General features: G+C 47.1%; 3 long non-coding RNA genes across 7 annotated transcripts; all 3 read right to left on the bottom strand.

Moving 5' to 3' along the window:
* Positions 1-792: 792 nt before the first annotated feature.
* LOC310920781 lies at positions 793-18,110 on the bottom strand. Of its 3 annotated transcripts, XR_014592033.1 has the most exons (4): positions 17,921-18,110; positions 17,160-17,216; positions 1,650-1,801; positions 793-1,116 (listed from the first exon to the last, which is right to left on the bottom strand). It is a non-coding gene; the product is annotated as an uncharacterized lncRNA (long non-coding RNA). The 3 variants fall into 3 exon arrangements; XR_014592034.1 differs by lacking the exons at positions 17,160-17,216; positions 17,921-18,110 and adding an exon at positions 2,643-2,779 and having other exon boundaries at positions 1,650-1,856; XR_014592035.1 differs by lacking the exons at positions 17,160-17,216; positions 17,921-18,110 and adding an exon at positions 2,378-2,482 and having other exon boundaries at positions 1,650-1,856.
* LOC310920832 lies at positions 4,147-8,742 on the bottom strand. 2 transcript variants are annotated; one of them, XR_014592046.1, is made up of 6 exons: positions 8,665-8,742; positions 7,521-8,587; positions 6,064-6,277; positions 5,734-5,901; positions 5,583-5,649; positions 4,147-4,358 (listed from the first exon to the last, which is right to left on the bottom strand). It is a non-coding gene; the product is annotated as an uncharacterized lncRNA (long non-coding RNA). The 2 variants fall into 2 exon arrangements; XR_014592047.1 differs by having other exon boundaries at positions 7,435-8,587.
* Positions 8,884-10,084, bottom strand: LOC310920566. 2 transcript variants are annotated; one of them, XR_014592003.1, is made up of 4 exons: positions 9,709-10,084; positions 9,160-9,543; positions 9,041-9,082; positions 8,884-8,950 (listed from the first exon to the last, which is right to left on the bottom strand). It is a non-coding gene; the product is annotated as an uncharacterized lncRNA (long non-coding RNA). The 2 variants fall into 2 exon arrangements; XR_014592004.1 differs by lacking the exon at positions 9,709-10,084 and having other exon boundaries at positions 9,160-9,660.
* Positions 18,111-18,694: the final 584 nt, after the last annotated feature.

The following is an 18,694-nucleotide window of genomic DNA, read 5'->3' on the forward strand; positions in this document are numbered from 1 at the left end:
AAAAGGACGACGAGAGGGACAAAGAAAGAGTCACGGTGCGGGACAAAGGGAAAAGAGGAATGAAGAAGGGAGACAAAGATGTGAGGAGTGAGGGAGGGAGACAAAAAGCAGGACAGAACAGGGAGAGGCATTGAGCAACATTTGTTAAATAAATATTGAGGATTCGTTCCTTACAAGAAAAAGAAGAACAAGACAGAGTGAAAGAAAGTGGGAGAGGGAGCACACAGAACAAGAAAGGAACACAAGACACATCTATACAGGTGTCATCAGCAAAAAGAACCTGGCTGTTTTCTTCTGGATTTCTCACTTCTCAGCATAAAGCTGACGTACATCTTTGGTAGCACTACCTGGCCCTACTGACAAAGTCTTTCCCGGACGGGCACCAATTGTTCCCTGGAATGCATCGCCGAGGCGTTACTGAGGAACAAAACGGTAAACATAAGAACTCAAAAAACCTTCATCCTCTGAAAAGTCAGTAATAAAAAGCAAGCCTCTCCCTGTTCCAGCTGTCAAACACACACCTGGTTTGTGCAGACCTGGCCTGTGCTGCGCACGTGCTTTGCCCAGGTGTCCCAGGACAAGTGCTGGTCCCTGGAGCGGCTGTGGGCTGCCTGGGGGGCGGTACCTGTCAGGAACTCCTCTGTTTGTCTTTGGTGGGTGATGTGCTCACAGCTGTGCAGTCCCACAGGGTCAGTGTCAGTCCCTTCCAGCCCGCTCAGACAGCAGCTGAATACTTGTCCTAGGTGTCATTTCCAGGGAACCCAGATCCTGGCACCCCTGGGGTGGGCTAAGGACACCTGTCAGTGTGTGCTGAGGGGTCACTGCTAACCTGTGTCCTGCTCAGAGCATCCCCAGCTTTGTACTGTGCTCCAGGTTGCATGTCCTGCTCCCCTGGAGCCCCTGGGGTATACTCAGAGTGACAGCTGAGTATGAGTGCAGAGAAAAGTCCTCTCTTAAGTATAAATAAAAGACTCAGAGCAGGCATGCAATAAAGTTTTCAGTCTTTAGCCTCTTCCACAATGTCACCGTTGACAGCAAACATGGCTTCAGCCTCAGCAAGACAGACTCAGAGATTTTGCAGATCCTGGTCTCACCTCAGCCTTTCGCAGGTTCAGTCTGCAAGGAGAGAGAAGAAAATGGGTCAGAGTGGACAGCCTACCTCCAGAAAATCATCAACATCCATAAAACATTAAGCAGAGCTGTAAGAACTTCCCCAAAGGTCCATTTCCCTGCGGACTGAGGGCTCCAGGTTGAAGCACAGGCTGCACCTGCCAAGGGCAGACTATGGAAACCCCAGAGGTAAAAGCTGCTCAGCCAGTTCCATAAAGCATTCCAAAATTAGGCTCCTAGGATGGACCATCTCTTCTCTCACCTTCAAACACCCGGAATGAGGTCTATTGCTGTTGAGCAGCATTCAAAAGCTTGTTAGAGCAGAAACTGCCTCCCAAGTGACACTGGAGTAATGGAAGGTCTTATGCAATTTCTCATACAAAAGGCAGACACGGTTGTTTTGTTTGGGTTTTTTTTTTTTTCTAGTATTTGCCTTACCCAGGTAATGTTCCTCACAACTCAGCACTACGATGCCAACAGCAGCAATACAGAAAACCCCTCTGGGACAGAGCAGCAGAAAAACCCACCTCCAGACTCACCAGAGAGATGACAGGAGGGCCCTCTGTGCGATGCCTGCTGAGCCAAGTGGAGCTGGCAGGGTGACCCATTGACATTCTGCGTTCACCTTTCAACAGAGTCAATGCAGAAACAGAACAAATCTCTCTTGGAGTCGAGATGCCTTCAGGTGCACCTGGAGATGCTGCAGTGTCCTTCAGCAGCCAGAGCAGAACAGGGTTTCTACTGTGCTGTAAGTGAGAAATACAATTGAATCAGAAGAAAATAAAAGGAAGCACCTCTCTCCATGCTTTTTATATTTAAAAAATCATGCATTAGAATTTTTTTAAGCATTCCTTCTTGCTTTACGCAGTATAAGTTACAAGAACTCAACTTTCAGCCTGAAATTGCAACAGCTCCTCAGGCTGACTGATCTCAGCCAGACCACCAGAATCACTGAATTGTGGAAGGGAAAGCTCATCCCATTCCAGCCCCAGCCACGGCACGGACACCTTCCACCAGATCCAGGGGCAGCCACAGCTTCTCTGGGGAACCTGTGCCAGGGCCCCGCCACCCTCCCAGGGAACAATTCCTTCCTGATATTTAATCTAAACCAGCCTCCCTTCATCCTGATGAAGCCGTTCCCCTTGTCCATCACTGCGTGTCCTTGTGAGAAATCCCTCTCCATTAGGGCATAAGCGGCTGGCACAGACCCCCCCAAATCAATGTTCCGGGGGCTCCCGGGGCCACACGAGCACTCCGGGCGTTTTACCGGCTTCCCCTGCCGCCTTCTCCGGGAACTCCCGGCTCGGCTCCAGCGCCGACAGCGAGTGCTCCAGCTCCGGGCACAGCGCCAGCGTGTCCCGCCCGCCCGCCGGGCATCGGCAGCGGCCCCGACACCGCCTTGAATGGCCCGCCGAGGAAGCGGCAGTGACGGCGGACACCGGCCGGGGCCGCCCCGGAACTGTGCGCGGCTCGTTCGGGGAAAGTCGGCTGGGTTCGGCTTCTAACACAGGCGCCTGACTAAATCCACTAACCTGAACCCGGCTGCGGCGCGGCTGAACCCACAGCCCGTGTCTCTACACCTGGAGACGCCACAGAAAATTCCCCCGGGCGGCGCCGTGGTCGGGGTTTTGTGCAGGGAGACACAAACCCGGGGTTTTCACTATTTCCCGCCGCGTGCGCCGGGAAATGACGCGCGGGGCATGCCGGGATACACCGAGGCATTCATGCCGCAAAGGCTGCTGGGATATATCGAGGCGCCGTACCGCAAAGGCTGCCGGGATATACCGAGGCGCCGTACCGCAAAGACTGCCGGGATATACCGAGGCGCCGTACCGCAAAGACTGCCGGGATATACCGAGGCGCCGTACCGCAAAGACTGCCGGGATATACTGAGGCATGCGTAGCGCAAAGACTGCCGGGATATACCGAGGCATGCGTAGCGCAAATGCCGCTGGTATACACCGAACCGCGGCGCAAGGGACTCCAGGATACACCGAGACGTGTCCCAACACTGCCGTGGCACCGCGGAGCCCCCATCCCGTGTCCGCGCACGCCGTGGAAAATCCCTCCCGGGCGGCTCCGTGGTCCAGGTCGCGCGCAGGCAGCCGGCTGCCACGTGCTCTGGGTGCTTGCATTTTTTCTCGCCTTTTTGGCCGTGATCTTTCGGCGCTCGGGTGGCAACACTGCCCGTGAGCTCACAGCCCGGGGCTGCTGCGCGGCTCCGGACGGCACAGGGGAGAGCTGTAGTACCGCTCTAGATCCACAGGATGGCAGCACTGCCGCACAGCTCTCGGTCACCGGCACGGGGGGGAGCTGCAGTACCGCTCTGTGCCCACACGGTGGCAGCACTGCCGCAGGGAGCGGAGGCAAAAAAGAACGTGGCCAAAAATCCCCTTCCAAACATCCCCTAAAATGCCCCAAAAGACCCCCAACCACAACGCGAACCCTGCCATCAACCACGGCAAAACAAAAAAAAGCCTTAGTTTTAGGCTATATTTCACTATCTCTTCTATTTCTTATTTTGATATTTCGATTAATCATTACAATTTATCTATTATATCATGTACATTATAGTAGGTATATTTTACATATTATAATATATGGAACATGTAATAATATACTGTATGTCTATTGATATTATTTTTCGTAGTTTATAGTTCTCTTTTTGTTACTTATATTTTTTTTTTGTATTTTTATTTATTTTCAGTGAGCATTTACGTCTTGATATTTTAAACAATATGACTTCATTAACCTAACAGATCAGAACCACAGTTAATTAGAATTGAGTGATCCTGATTGTCTAAGGGGTAAATATTTAATCTTTATTAAAATAATAATAAATAATAATAAAAATATAAAATAGTTTTCTCTTTCTGTGTGCTTTTGGAGGGGTTGTTTGTGGGGGGTTTTGTTTTGGGTTTTTTGTTTGGTTGTTCGCTTAGTTTTAGATTTCTTGGCTAATAAACAAGGAGGTTCAGAGAGTAACAAAATAAAATGTCTACTTAGTTTTATCGCTGTCTCTGCAATACACCTCGAGTTAGTGCTGGCAATACTGTGCATGGGGAGAATGAGACCTGAAAGGAAAAAAACGCACCACGGTGTTCACAGCTTTCTCTGTTCAGGTTTTTTAATTTAGCAGAAAATACAGAGGATTTTGGCTAACTGCACTCTCAATTCTATCCAGATGTCCAGTAGACAGGGAGGTCATTTCTCAGCTTCTTTCTTCCCAACAGGTAAACTTCCACATACTCAGGGAAAAAAAAAAAAAGGAACAATGAAAACATGAAAAAAATTAATATAGAATAAAATAAAACAAAATAAAACAAAAAAATTTAAAAAAAGAAAACTCCAAAGTTAATAAAAAAGTAAAATAAGAAAAGAAATTAAAGAAATAAAATCTAAAATAAATTTAAAATATAATTTAAAAATTTAAAAATACAAAATAAATAACATGAACGTAAAAACTGAAATAATATCCATAAATTTTAAAAAAATAGAAGTCATTAAGATTTTAAATAGTAATAAAGAAAAATTTAAAAATTTTAAAAATAAATAATAGACTAAAAATATAAAAATTAAAGAAATAAACCAAAAGCATTTTAAAAAGACAAAACAAAAAAAAATTAAAACATTAACCACAATAAAACATTTAACATAAAATACAAAAATCAAAAAGTAAAAAATAAAATAAACAATAAGTAAAATAAAATATGAAATTAAATAATCACAGCCCTCCCCTCATGCCACTTCCTAACACAGGCCCCAGGAGTTTTCTTGATTAGGCAGGGATAGGGAAAACAAACCCAGTGCCTCCCAGAAAAAAAAGGTTTTCTAAAAAATTCCCAGTTTTGCTTGGAAACAAATTCTGTTTTAGCAGGAAGCTCACTTGGGATGAACATCCACATGTGCCAAGGCAGGAAAGAACCACCCCATTGTGTCCAAGGAACAGCAACTAGGCCGGGATTTAAGTTTTAATGGAACTTAAGTAATTAAAAACACACTGAATTGAACTTGAAAACGAGATGAATCAAGGCAATTAAACACTTTACAAGTTTTCCTGGGAATTCCCAGAATTCTGTGGATATGGTGCTGACACATTCCTGATTTACCAACCTTAATTGGGGAAATTTCCTTGGAAATGTCCCCTAAGAAGTACCAAAATTCCAATTAGGATAGAAAATAGGAAAAAAAAATATAGCCTTACTAAAATCAGAGAGAGGAAAAACATGAAATAAAAGGAGGGAATAATATCCAACTCCCAGCTTGCCCAGAAAACAAGCCCAGAAATTTCTAACATGGAAAACTTTTGGAACAGCCAGGAAGTCTGTGGAAGTCCATGGAATGAGGATTTCAAATCTGCTTCCTCTGCTCTGATTTTCCAGGGAAGAGGGAGTTAATCATGCCAATTTACTCCTGTGCCAGAATGATCTCTAGTTTGTGGGAGTAACAACCCAAAGAAACTCCAATCTTACTTGTATTTGGCAGCTGAAACTCTCAGCAGAGTTGGGAAGTTTCAGTGGAACCAAAGAGCCACAATTCCTGGAATAACAAAATTCAAAAGTCAGCAATTGTATTTACAAATCCATGGAGGAGGAGGAGGAGGATGACACCAGGAACACAAACCAGCTGAAAGCAACGATGTACTGGAAAGGGCAGGAAATCAAATGGACAGTCTCTGGTTATGCTCAGGCATTTCTCCAGGAGTCAGAGAGAAAAGTGGGAACCTTGAACTGGGATAAGGCCTTCCAGTGCCTCCACTTCCCACTGGCTCTCTCCTTTTTTGCCAACTACCTGCAAGAGGAAAAACAGCAGGAATAAAGTTTCAAACAGGAGGTCCATGGTTCAGGCAGACTGAAGTGCAGCTCCCAGGGAGCGAGTCCAGGCTGTGCCCGGGGGAGCTCCGGGAATCTGGGATTGCCCGTGGGATTCAAGGGCTGGAAAAGCAGGACCCACCTGCCGGGTTTAGTGCTGGGACACAGCAAGGCCTCGGCTCAGGGGCAGCAGTTGGAGCTGGGACCGCAGGAGAACACCCCAAAGCCAGGTTAAACATCACGCAGCACGCTCCAGGAGAAACTCAGGTGGGAGAAGCCCCCAGATGCTCCGTGTTCCTTGTCCTCAGCAGCTTTGCCAGGGCCTCCCTCAGAATACTGACCTCACCCTGCAGCTCCTAAAAAATAGGAGAACTTATGGAAATCACCCAGCAATCCATGGATTTCCAGGTATTAAGAAACCAAAGCTGCAGCAAAATGTGCCCAAACTCTACTGCAAACCAGCAGCTCTGAGGAGACACAGGAGTTTATTCCAGAGGGGACACAACTATCCCTCAGCCAGACAGTGTTTCTCTCAGGCTCTCCCCACTGCTCTCTGAGGACACAAACAGCAGTTGGACACAAACAGCAGTTGTTCCCTGGTGTTCCCCTTCCCACCAATGTGAAGACTTCTGTTCTCCTCCAACTCCATGTTCAGGAGGGAAAATAGGAATATTATCATTGCACAGACTGTCCAGGAGAGTGTGGCTGAGGCAGGATCACCAGCTCCCAATCCACTGCTGCTCCTGGATTTCTGAGCAGTTCCTTCCCCTCCTGCCCTCCCCAGCACCATGCCTTGTGCCGTGTCCACAGACACCTTCTCCATGCAGCTTAAAACCCACAGAAGCCAAAAGAAAGAAGATCAAAAATCAATTCACATGTTTCTAGTCTGAAGAGAATGAGGGAGATCTAAAATCTGTATTTATTTTAGAACAAGTAGAGCAATTTTTAATGATCTTGAGTATCGCCAAAGGCCAGCAAAAGCTGATAAATACCTTCATTAACTTTTATTAGCAGAAAAAATAGAAGTTTTAACTTCAGTAAAGATCAAGTTTTGCTGCTAAACATTAAGGTGGTGGCATGTTGGTGTTTGTGCTTTCATCTTCTGACATTAGAGATATTTTTACAATAAATTTGTTATTGAAGCAGCACATCTCAAAATAAGGTTTTTAACAAAAAAAATGGCCAAAAAAAGAGAGTCTCAAAAGCAAGAAGTAAGTCTCCCAGCTATTAAAAAAAAAAGCTGTCTCTGGTGTGTATAACTTGCCAGCCCCTCATGTTTTCAGTCCTACCATTGATTTTTACCAAGTTGATGGTTAAAACCTTGTAGAAAGCTAAAAAAAAATTATAAAAATAAAATAAAAAATAAAATTTAAAAAAAATAATCCTGGACAAAGCCAGGCATTTTCCCAAGCCCCCTCAGTGTGGAGCTGTGTCAGCCCCGAGGGTTTGGCCCCCCAGCCCAGCCCAGAGCAGGCTCCAGCTGCTCCCCAGGGGGGGTTACCAAGGGACTCACTTGTTTGAAGCTGTAAATGCAGGTGCCCTGCACTGGAGTGCCAATAAATGTGAAATATGTGACTCTCATCATCGACAGTGACTGACCTTCTCAGGGGAGCCCCCTCACCCGGGATGGGGCACTCTGCCATGGATTTAATCCATCTGCACCTGAAACAAAGTCAGGACAAAAGTCAAAGTGCTGCAGGAGAACTCGACAGCTCCAGACACTTGGTGTCAATCCAGGAATACCCTCTACAGTCCAACTACACCCCACATGACAAATTTCAACTCCCCAGGACTTGTCCCATTCCCCCCACACCCAGACTAGGCAACAAGGCAGAGCAGCCCAGGCCAAACACACCAACACCCGTGACACAGGACAGGACAAAAGGGGGGACACAACAGGGACAGAAATATCTCGGCAAGAAGAATGACCCTGAGGACCGAGAGAACTCGCAATGAGATGACCGAGGTGAGACCCATGGGGAGCTGACCAGGCTCAGAGAACCCTGCAGGAAGAAGATGCCAACGGGATCAGAGATCCCAAGAAACGCAGGGATGGATGCCCGAGAATCCTACGGTCAGAATCCTGCACTCAGCTGTGCACTTTTAGAAGACCTAAACTGCCTGAATGGATCACAGCAGTGCACAGCTGTGGATACAGCTCAGAACAAGACCTGGAAAGGCACCAGCCTGGATGTTTGTGAAGAGAGATGGATTCTGATGTGTGTCTGAGCTCCCGAGTCAAGGGTTTGATGCTTGGCCTGGTATCAGCACCAGGAATATGAAGATGTTAAGAACGATGCCTGGGGTTTCCAACAGACCCCTCAAAGGGATAATACAAAAGAGACAGAGTGCACAACAGACAAGTGACACGACCTTGCCCTGGGACTGCTCTGCCCTGCACACCTCAGCACTGGGATCAAAAATGAGACTTTTCCCTTTACACAGCCTAAGGGGTCACATCTTGGACATCCCCATCTCCAAACCTGATTTAAAAACCCCTCCCGGTGACCCCTGACCCCACACCCCACTTTCATCCCCTCTGTGGCTCCCAGCCCTCCACTTATCTCAGGGACATCTGGGGATGCCAATCCACGTCAGGTTCAAAAAAAGGCCGCCTCTCCTCTGAGGTAATTCCTGCTGCCTCTGGGCTGGTGTCTCTCAGTCAGCTACAATAAAGAAAAGCAAACGTGACCGTGTGATCTCAGCAGCACATTGGCCAAAAACCAGCAATTCTGCTACTCACCACCTCCTGAGCACACCCAGGGCCTCGGGCCCTGTGCTCCAGCTCTGCTCAGACACCAACACTGCGGGGTGTGCCTGGGTTAAGAGCAGACAAGGTGATGTGGCACTGCTGAAACTTGAGCAGAGCCTCCCTCCTCCTCCCTGACACACCTCAACTCCTCGGCTGTTACCAAAGCCCACCTGGATGGCCCCTTCAAATGGAGAAGGTCAAGGCCTCCCCACAGAGTCCTGTAATGCTCCCACTGTCTGGCTGGTGAGGGGAGCTCGGCATCGTGTGAGTGGAACACCTAAAACACACAGCACTGGATGCTCAGAGTTCCACCAGCAAGTGAGGCTGGAGCAATAGTAACTGCTTCTGTCCACCCATCACTGCTCACCTCGTCCACTTCACCTTGACTGCAGAGACCCAGCTTTGCCTCCTAAAAATAAAGACAAAGAGCAGTGCTGTGACATGGCCACCATTTACACTCCCCTGCAAACACAAACACTGACTGACCTTCTCAGGGGAGCCCCCTCACCCGGGATGGGGCCACTCTGCCATGGATTTAATCCATCTGCACCTGAAACAAAGTCAGGACAAGAGTCAAAGTGCTGCAGGAGAACTCGACAGCTCCAGACACTTTGTGTCATCCTCACTCTTTTTACTCCTGAGGGGTCCATCCCACTGGGCCCTCTCCTCTCTAAGGTAACTTTAAATTGCCTCCTGGGACTGAAAAGGTTTTTCTCCTTCACCCAACCACCAACCCCAACAACTCAACTTTTGAATATGAGTGGACAAAATCCATCCTAGACAGAAATGAACGTGTTGGCTCCGTGGATTTGGAAACGTTCTCTCAGTGCTGCCATATCCAAACTCCAGCTGTGCACCTCCTCACACTACCTGGGACCACAGAACAGAAAATGTGACTATTCCCCTCCAGAAGAGTCACCCCTGGGGCTCCTCTGCACCGCTGTCCCGGCTCCCCCTCAGATCTTCCCCCACTCCAGAGGCTGCCCAGAGTGAACCCAGCAAAAGGAAAAGGGACACACTGAGCACAGCACTCACCTCTGGGCCACCTGCCCAAGTGCCAACTCACCCCCTCCCTCTATTCCTTGGCACACCTGGGGCAGCAGCAGCACCTGCAAAGAAACAAAAAAGGAAAAATCATGCTGAGTTCCTGAAACTGCAACCTCCCCACTCTGGCTGAAGCACAGCACAAGTGAACCTTAATGTTGCACCCATCTACCCTCCTCTGGTATCCTGGGCCAGCACATCTGCCAAGGGGACCACCTAAAATAAAATAAAAAAAAATAACAGTGAATGCTTAGAGTTGCACCAGCAAGTGACACTTCAGCAAGAGCAACTGCTTCTGTCCACTCATCACTGCTCACCTCGTCCATTTCACCTTGACTGCAGAGACCCAGCTTGGCCTCCTAAAAATAAAGACAAGGAGCAGGGCTGTAACATGGCCACCATTTACACTCCCCTGCAAACACAAACACTGACTGACCTTCCCTGGGGAGCCCCCTCACCCGGGATGGGGCCACTCTGCCATGGATTTAATCCATCTGCATCTGAAAGAAAGTCAGGACAAAAGTCAAAGTGCTGCAGGAGAACTTGACAGCTCCAGACACTTTGTGTCAATCCAGGAATACCCTCTACAGTCCAACTACACACTACATGACAAATTTCAACTCCCCAGGACTTGTCCCATTCCCCCCACACCCAGACTGAGCAACAAGGCAGAGCAGCTCCAGGACAAACACACCAACCCCCGTGACACAGGACAGGACAAAAGGGGGGACACAACAGGGACAGAAATATCTCAGCAAGAAGAATGACCCTGAGGATCGAGAGAACTCGCAATGAGATGACCGAGGTAAGACCCATGGGGAGCTGACCAGGCTCAGAGAACCCTGCAGGAAGAAGATGCCAACGGGATCACTGATCCCAAGAAATGCAGAGATGGATGCCCAAGAATCCTACGGTCACAATCCTCCACTCGGCTGTGCACTTCTAGAAGACCTAATCTGCCTGAATGGATCACAGCAGTGCACAGCTGCGGATACAGCTCAGAACAAGACCTGGAAAGGCATCAGCCTGGATGGTTGTGAAGAGAGATGGATTCTGATGTGTGTCTGAGCACCTGAGTCAAAGTTCAATGATATCAGTGCCTGTCCAAGGAACAGGGAGATGTTAAGAACAATGCCTGGGGTCTCCAAAAAACCCCTTGAAGGGTTAAGGCAAAAGACACACCACACAGGACACACAACAGACACAGAGTGCACAACAGACAAGTGACACGACGTGCCCTGGGACTGCTCTGCCCTGCACACCTCAGCACTGTGAAACCTTCCCTTCACGTGCCCTAAAGGGGTCACAGCTTGGACATCCCCATTTCCAAACCTGACCCAAAAATCCCTCCCAGTGACCCCTGACCCCACACCCCACTTTCACCCCCTCTGTGGCTTTTAGCCCTCCACTTATCTCTGGGATGTCCAGGGATGAGAATCCACATCAGGTGCCAAGGAAGGCTGTCTCTGCCTCAGGGAAATTCCTGCTGTCTCAGTCAGGTGCCATAAAGAAAACCAAACATCCAGGGATGATCTCAGCAGGGCTGTTGGGTGAGAGGATCTCAGTGTGAGACAAGTGACCACCTGAAACACACAAACAATAAGGGATGCTCAGAGCTGCACCAGAAACACCACTGCCCTGACCACACAAATATATCAACTGTAGAAAACACAAACAAAAGTCCAGCAAAAAAAAAAGCCAACTCTTATTACTGATAGTTAAACTACCTAATACAATATAATACAATAATACAATATAAAACAATAATACAATATAATGATGTATACTATAATATATATAATAAATAATATATATAATATTATATAATATATAATATAATAATGCATAGTATAATATAATATAATATATAATAAAAATAACCCCATGTCCATTCCCCTCAAAAAACCTCCAAGATGCATATCTTATATATCTGGGTATACCCCCAGTTTAAAGACCTGCCTCTAATCAAATAAGCATAAAACCCACATCTTTTAAACTATATAAATTCATTAAGCTAATACATCAAAACCACAGAATTTTAAATCCTTAGTCAACACTAGTACATACACTAATTCCATCTCTACATACAAAATCAAAACCCATTTTCTATTATTAACATAACAAAAAAAGCCTCAACTTTTAACTGTAGTAAAACCTAAAAACACCTACTTAAATAAAATAATTCCATTATATCTAAGCCAAAACTTCAAACAAACCTCCTCCAAAATTAATATTTTAAGTGCCAGAAACCCTCAAATATTTAAAATAACTCCTTCAAAAATACCTTCTGTACCTTTCAGACTGATTGTGAGAGCAAAGCAAGGAAAGAAAAAGCACGCAGTTTGTTTTAAGAAAACAGTGTTCACTCCTGTGCATTCCCTCTCCAGTGTGTTCAGCCCAAGCACAGACAGACTGCAGCACACAGATCTCCTTTGCTCTTTGTTAGTTTTAGGGCAGGGAAGTTCCCTGCACTGATGTTTTTCCCTTTTTCTTCGGGTTCATTAAACCTGCTGCAGACTGAAAAACCCAGAGAAGCACCAAGAGCTGCACCTGCAGCCCAGGGGGCCTGGACCTCAGCATTTTATCAACACAGAACAGCTGATAAGAGACCAAAGGAGCTGAGCTACAGCCACAGCAAGGGCTTTCTGAATTTACCATCTCCCTTCAGAAAACCAAAATGCTTTATTATTTTATGTTATTCATTCTTTATGCTTAGGAGCACTTTGTGTACTAAATAGTTTTTTCCATTTCTTCCCCAAGAAATTCTTTCCCAAACCAATTTAAAAGAGAGACCAATTTTAGTTTACTTTCCAAAAAAAACCCATTCAAGAGTTTCCTCCCAAGTTTACCCTAAACCATAACAACAAACAAATTAATAAAAAAAAAGGCCCAAATATACTTCAATTAACAGCGCCAAAAACAATTATTCCAAACTCAATGAACTCTTAATACCTCAAAACCATCAGAACAAACAGACCACCTATAAATACACACAAAACCAAAAGATCCATTTGAGTACAAACAATATCTCCCAAATTATCCATAACTAAATAAATGCTAAATAAACAAACCCCTACAACACCACAAACAATAGTCTAATTATAAATATTAAGAAACCTTAAAAAATTAACTACATCACACCAACTCAAACCCACTAAAACAAACACAACACGCTTGCCATGATAAAAGCCACCACTAAATAAATAAAACCCTCCCCTATACCTCACACCACAGCCAATTACACCACTGTAAACCTTAGAAAACAAACCCTGGAAAAACACAATATCCCCCCAAAAACGATTCAACAACAAAACTCAGTTCAAAAACACTCTGACCAATATGAACTGTGAAACCAAACATGAATTAAATACACCACATATCCCTCATCACACCACCTACAAACACAAAAAAAGCCACACAATAAATCACTAAAAACCACCAAACAGAAAAAAACAGCTCTACCCAACCTGAATCCCTCCATACAACACACAAAACCCCAATAACACATTTCAGAAGTCTCTCAAAAAAAGAGCTACTTAAATTAATTCTACCTCAAATACAAACAAACCCACCCATAAAGTTACCTTTGCTCAAAAACCAAAATATATATAACAAATAATACCAAAAAAGTCACACAAAACACTACACACCACCTAAGAACATCATATTGAATAAAAGCCACACAGAAGTGCCACCATTCACTAAAATTCCAGATGAAAAGAAAATCCCTCCACTTTAAACACAGACAACAACAGAAAAAAAGGAGTTTCTTCAATCAATTTGAAGCCCTTTTGTCTCCATAACTCCTTTTTCTTCTGGGAGCACCGGGGGGGGTTTATTAAGATGAAGCTGAAAAGGAAAAAAAAGTCCCCTCTATAAACCCACACTGGCTTACCTTCTGCTGTTGCTCAGTGTAAAGGTTTGATCCCCATCGCCTCCCAAGTAACGCTCCAAACCCACGTGCTCCCCATGAACCACAGCCGGGACCTCAGCGTGAGCTCCTCACTCCCCACGGCTGGATACCAAAATGAGCTGGGGCTCCTCATTTAAACTGGAACCGCCCCCGGCTGAAACCGTCCCCTCGTTATCCATCACAGCCCCACCTGGGGCTGCTCTCTCCCCTCCCCATCCTGTGGCATCTCTCACCTGCAGCTGCGGCCAGCCCGAGGGTGAGGCAGAGGGGACTTGCTGTTCATTCCCGGGACGGTTCATGGTCTGCAGCTGACACGATGGGGCACCGGGCTTCCCTTGCTGTGGATAAGGACCCCTTTTCTCCTGCAGGTGCCCGAGGCTGAAACGGGGATTCCACCCCCGAAAGTCCATATGCCTGAGGTTCATAATTCCTAAGGAAATTCCCCAGAAATCGTTACCCTTCATTTACAAATATTCCTTTGGAATCACTCCTGACTTGTCCTTCTGTGGAAGCGTTTTAAACATTCATTGGAGAGCTCAGGAGCCGAGTTGGCTTGTTTATGACTTGGCGGGACAAGCCCAGACAAAACCCAAACACCGAGAACGCCGGCTCCGCCCCTGGCTCCGCCCCTGGCTCCGCCCCTGGCTCCGCCCCTGGCTCCGCCCCTGGCTCCGCCCCTGGCTCCGCCCCTGGCTCCGCCCCTGGCTCCGCCCCTGGCTCCGCCCCTGGCTCCGCCCCTGGCTCCGCCCCTGGCTCCGCCCCTGGCTCCGCCCCTGGCTCCGCCCCTGGCTCCGCCCCTGGCTCCGCCCCTGGCTCCGCCCCTGGCTCCGCCCCTGGCTCCGCCCCTGGCTCCGCCCCTGGCTCCGCCCCTGGCTCCGCCCCTGGCTCCGCCCCTGGCTCCGCCCCTGGCTCCGCCCCTGGCTCCGCCCCTGGCTCCGCCCCACGCTCCGCCCCACGCTCCGCCCCACGCTCCGCCCCACGCTCCGCCCCTGGCTCCGCCCCACGCTCCGCCCCTGGCTCCGCCCCACGCTCCGCCCCTGGCTCCGCCCCACGCTCCGCCCCTGGCTCCGCCCCTGGCTCCGCCCCACGCTCCGCCCCACGCTCCGCCCCTGGCCCCGCCCCACGCTCCGCCCCACGCTCCGCCCCACGCTCCGCCCCACGCTCCGCCCCACGCTCCGCCCCACGCTCCGCCCCACGCTCCGCCCCACGCTCCGCCCCACGCTCCGCCCCACGCTCCGCCACCGCCGTGTCCTGCCCGCGATGGGGGCGGGACCAAACTTCCACATACTCGGGGGAAAAAAGAGTAAGGAAAAAAAAAAGGAACAATGAAAACATGAAAAAAAATTATAAAATAAAATAAAACAAAATAAAAATTTTAAAAAAACCTCAAAAGTTAATAAAAAAGTAAAAAAAGAAAAGAAATAAAATCTAAAATAAATTTTAAATATAATTTAAAAATTTAAAAATACAAAATAAATAACATGAATGTAAAAACTGAAATAATATCCATACATTTTTAAAAAAATAAAAGTCATTAAGATTTTAAATAGTAATAAGGAAAAATTTGAAAAATTTAAAAATAAATAATAGACTAAAAATATAAAAATTAAAGAAATAAACCAAAAGCATTTTAAAAAGACAAAACAAAAAAAAAATTAAAACATTAACCACAATACAATATTTAACATAAAATACAAAAATCAAAAAGTAAAAAATAAAATAAACAATAAGAAAAATAAAATACGAAATTAAATAAACACACCCCTCCCCTCATGCCACTTCCTAACACAGGCCCCAGGAGTTTTCTTGATTAGGCAGGGATAGGGAAAACAAACCCAGTGCCTCACAGAAAATAAGGTTTTATAGAAAATTCCCAGTTTTGCTTGGAAACAAATTCTGTTTTAGCAGGAAGCTCACTTGGGATGAACATCCACATGTGCCAAGGCAGGAAAGAACCACCCCCTTGTGTCCAAGGAACAGCAACTAGGCCGGGATTTAAGTTTTAATGGGACTTATGTAATTAAAAACACACTCAGTTGAACTTGAAAACGAGATGAATCAAGGCAATTAAACACTTTACAAGTTTTCCTGGGAATTCCCAGAATTCTGTGGATATGGCGCTGACACATTCCTGATTTACCAACCTTAATTGGGGAAATTTCCTTGGAAATGTCCCCTAAGAAGTACCAAAATTCCAATTAGGATAGAAAATAGGAAAAAATAAATATAGCCTTACTAAAATCAGAGAGAGGAAAAACATGAAATAAAAGGAGGGAATAATATCCAACTCCCAGCTTGCCTAGAAAACAAGCCCAGAAATTTCTAACATGGAAAACTTTTGGAACAGCCAGGAAGTCTGTGGAAGTCCATGGAATGAGGATTTCAAATCTGCTTCCTCTGCTCTGATTTTCAAGGGAAGAGGGAGTTAAACATGCCAATTTACTCCTATTCCAGAAGGATCTCTAGTTTGTGGGAGTAACAACCCAAAGAAACTCCAATCTTACTTGGATTTGACAGATGAAACTCCCAGCAGAGATGGGAAGTTTCAGTGGAACCAAAGAGCCACAATTGCTGGAATAACAAAATTCCACTCAGCAAAAGTCAGGAATTCTATTGACAAATCCATGGAGGAGGAGGAGGAGGAGGATGACACCAGGAACACATTCCAGCTGAAAGCAACGATGTACTGGAAAAGACAGGAAATCAAACCGAGTCTCTGGTTATGGTCAAACAATTAATGCCAGAGGCAGAGAGAAAAGTCCTTCCAGGGGCTCCACCTCCCACTGGCTCTCTCCTTTTTTGCCAACTACCTGCAAGAGGAAAAACAGCAGGAATAAAGTTTCAAACAGGAGGTCCTTGGTTCAGGCAGACTGAAGTGCAGCTCCCAGGGAGCGAGTCCAGGCTGTGCCCAGGGGAGCTCCGGGAATCTGGGACTGCACGTGGGATTAAAGGGCTGGAAAAGCAGGACCCACCTGCCGGGTTTAGTGCTGGGACACAGCAAGGCCTCGGCTCAGGGGCAGCAGTTGGAGCTGGGACTGCAGGAGAACACCCCAAAGCCGGGTTAAACATCCAGCATGACACGCAGCACGCTCCAGGAGAAACTCAGGAGGGAGAAGCCCCCCGGATGCTCCGTGTTCCTTCTCCTTGGCAGCTTTGCCAGGGCCTCCCTCAGAATACTGACCTCACCCTGCAGCTCCTACAAAATAGGGGAACTTATGGAAATCACCCAGCAATCCATGGATTTCCAGGTATTAAGAACCAAAGCAGCCGCCTCTCAGTGGTGTCCCCAAGGCCCAGCAGTGCCCAGCACCTCTGACTGGAATTTGAGGGGTCCCAGCACAGCCCCAGAGCAGCAGAAAAACCCACCTCCAGACTCACCAGAGAGATGACAGGAGCGCCCTCCCTGCGATGCCTGCTGAGCCAAGTGGAGCTGGCAGGGTGACCCATGGACATTCTGCGTTCACCTTTCAACAGAGTCAATGCGGAAACAGAACAAATCTCTCTCGGCGTCGAGATCCCTTCATGACACCTGGACATGCTCTGGGGTGTCCTTCAGCAGCCAGAGCAGAACAGGGTTTCTACAGCGCTGTAAGTGAGAAATACAATTGAATCAGAAGAAAATAAAAGGAAGCACCTCTCCCCGTGCTTTTTATATTAAAAAATCATGCATTAGAATTTTTAAAGCGTTCATTCTTGCTTTACATAGTGTAAATTACGAGCACTCAAATTCCAGTAGAGTAAATTTTTATAGTAAATTAAAGAGCATATACAGTATATTAGAATATACTCCAAGTAGTATTTTAAAATATATAAGATAGCATTTAGTAACCCGGTGCTTATTATTTTTTTGCATATATTTAAACATTACAAATATGAAACCTTCAGCACAATCAGAAAATGAACGAGAAGAACTAACCTAAACAACAGAATAACAGCATTAAGAGCACAAATAAAGAAAAGAACACAGACTCCAAAATAATATGTTCTCTTAAAATTGTGCCAAAAGAGCCGAAGCACACGTGAGAAAGATAAAGGTGAAAAAATGAATAAAAAAAGACCCCCCCCCACGGCCTGGAGACAACCACCACGAAAGGCTGAGCGTGCCCAGAAAAGCATACAGTAATTACCATAGCAAACAAAAATAGTCAAGATCAAAAAATAAATTTGTATGAAGAAAGTCTGTAAGATATCATGAATATGTAAAACCCCAGAAAATAAGAAAAGGGGCAAATCCCCTGGGGGGTAAGCGTGTCTTTGATAAAATTATTCCCCACGTCAATAAATACAAACCGCTCTAACAACTCGGATTAGTTGTGGAGTTCTTTCCGCGTCGTTTCAGCCTCCCTTCATCCTGATGAAGCCGTTCCCCTTGTCCATCACTGCGTGTCCTTGTGAGAAATCCCTCTCCATTGGGCATAAGCGGCTGGCACAGACCCCCCCAAATCAATGTTCTGGGGGCTCCCGGGGCCACACGAGAACTCCGGGCTCTTTACCGGTTTCTCCTGCCGCCTTCCCCGGGAACTCCCGGCTCGGCTCCAGCGGTGACAGCGAGTGCTCCAGCTCCGGGCACAGCGCCAGCGTGTCCCGCCCGCCCGCCGGGGGATCGGCAGCGGCCCCGACACCGCCTTGAATGGCCCGCCGAGGAAACGGCAGTGACGGCGGACACCGGCCGGGGCCCCCCCGGAACTGCCCTCAGCGCGTTCGGTTCGGCTGAGGGGGGCGACGTTCGGGGAAACCCGGCTGCGTTCGGCTGTTCGGGGAAACTCGGTCATTTCCGTCAGCTGTCGGCTATTCTCGGCTGTTCGGAGAAACTCGGCAGTTTCCGTCAGTAGTCGGCAATTCTCGGCTGTTCGGAGAAACTCGGCAGTTTCCGTCAGTAGTCGGCAATCCTCGGCTGTTCGGAGAAACTCGGCGATTTCCGTCAGTAGTCGGCAATTCTCGGCTGTTCGGCAACACTCGGTCATTTTCGTCAAACTTCGGCTATTCTCGGCTGTTCGGGGATACTCGGCGATTTCCGTCAACACTCGGCTCTTTTCGGCTGTTCGGCTAAACTCGGCCATTTCC

This window comes from Zosterops lateralis, assembly GCF_965231275.1.
Source record: "Zosterops lateralis genome assembly, chromosome: 31".
In the NCBI taxonomy this organism is placed as follows: domain Eukaryota; kingdom Metazoa; phylum Chordata; class Aves; order Passeriformes; family Zosteropidae; genus Zosterops; species Zosterops lateralis.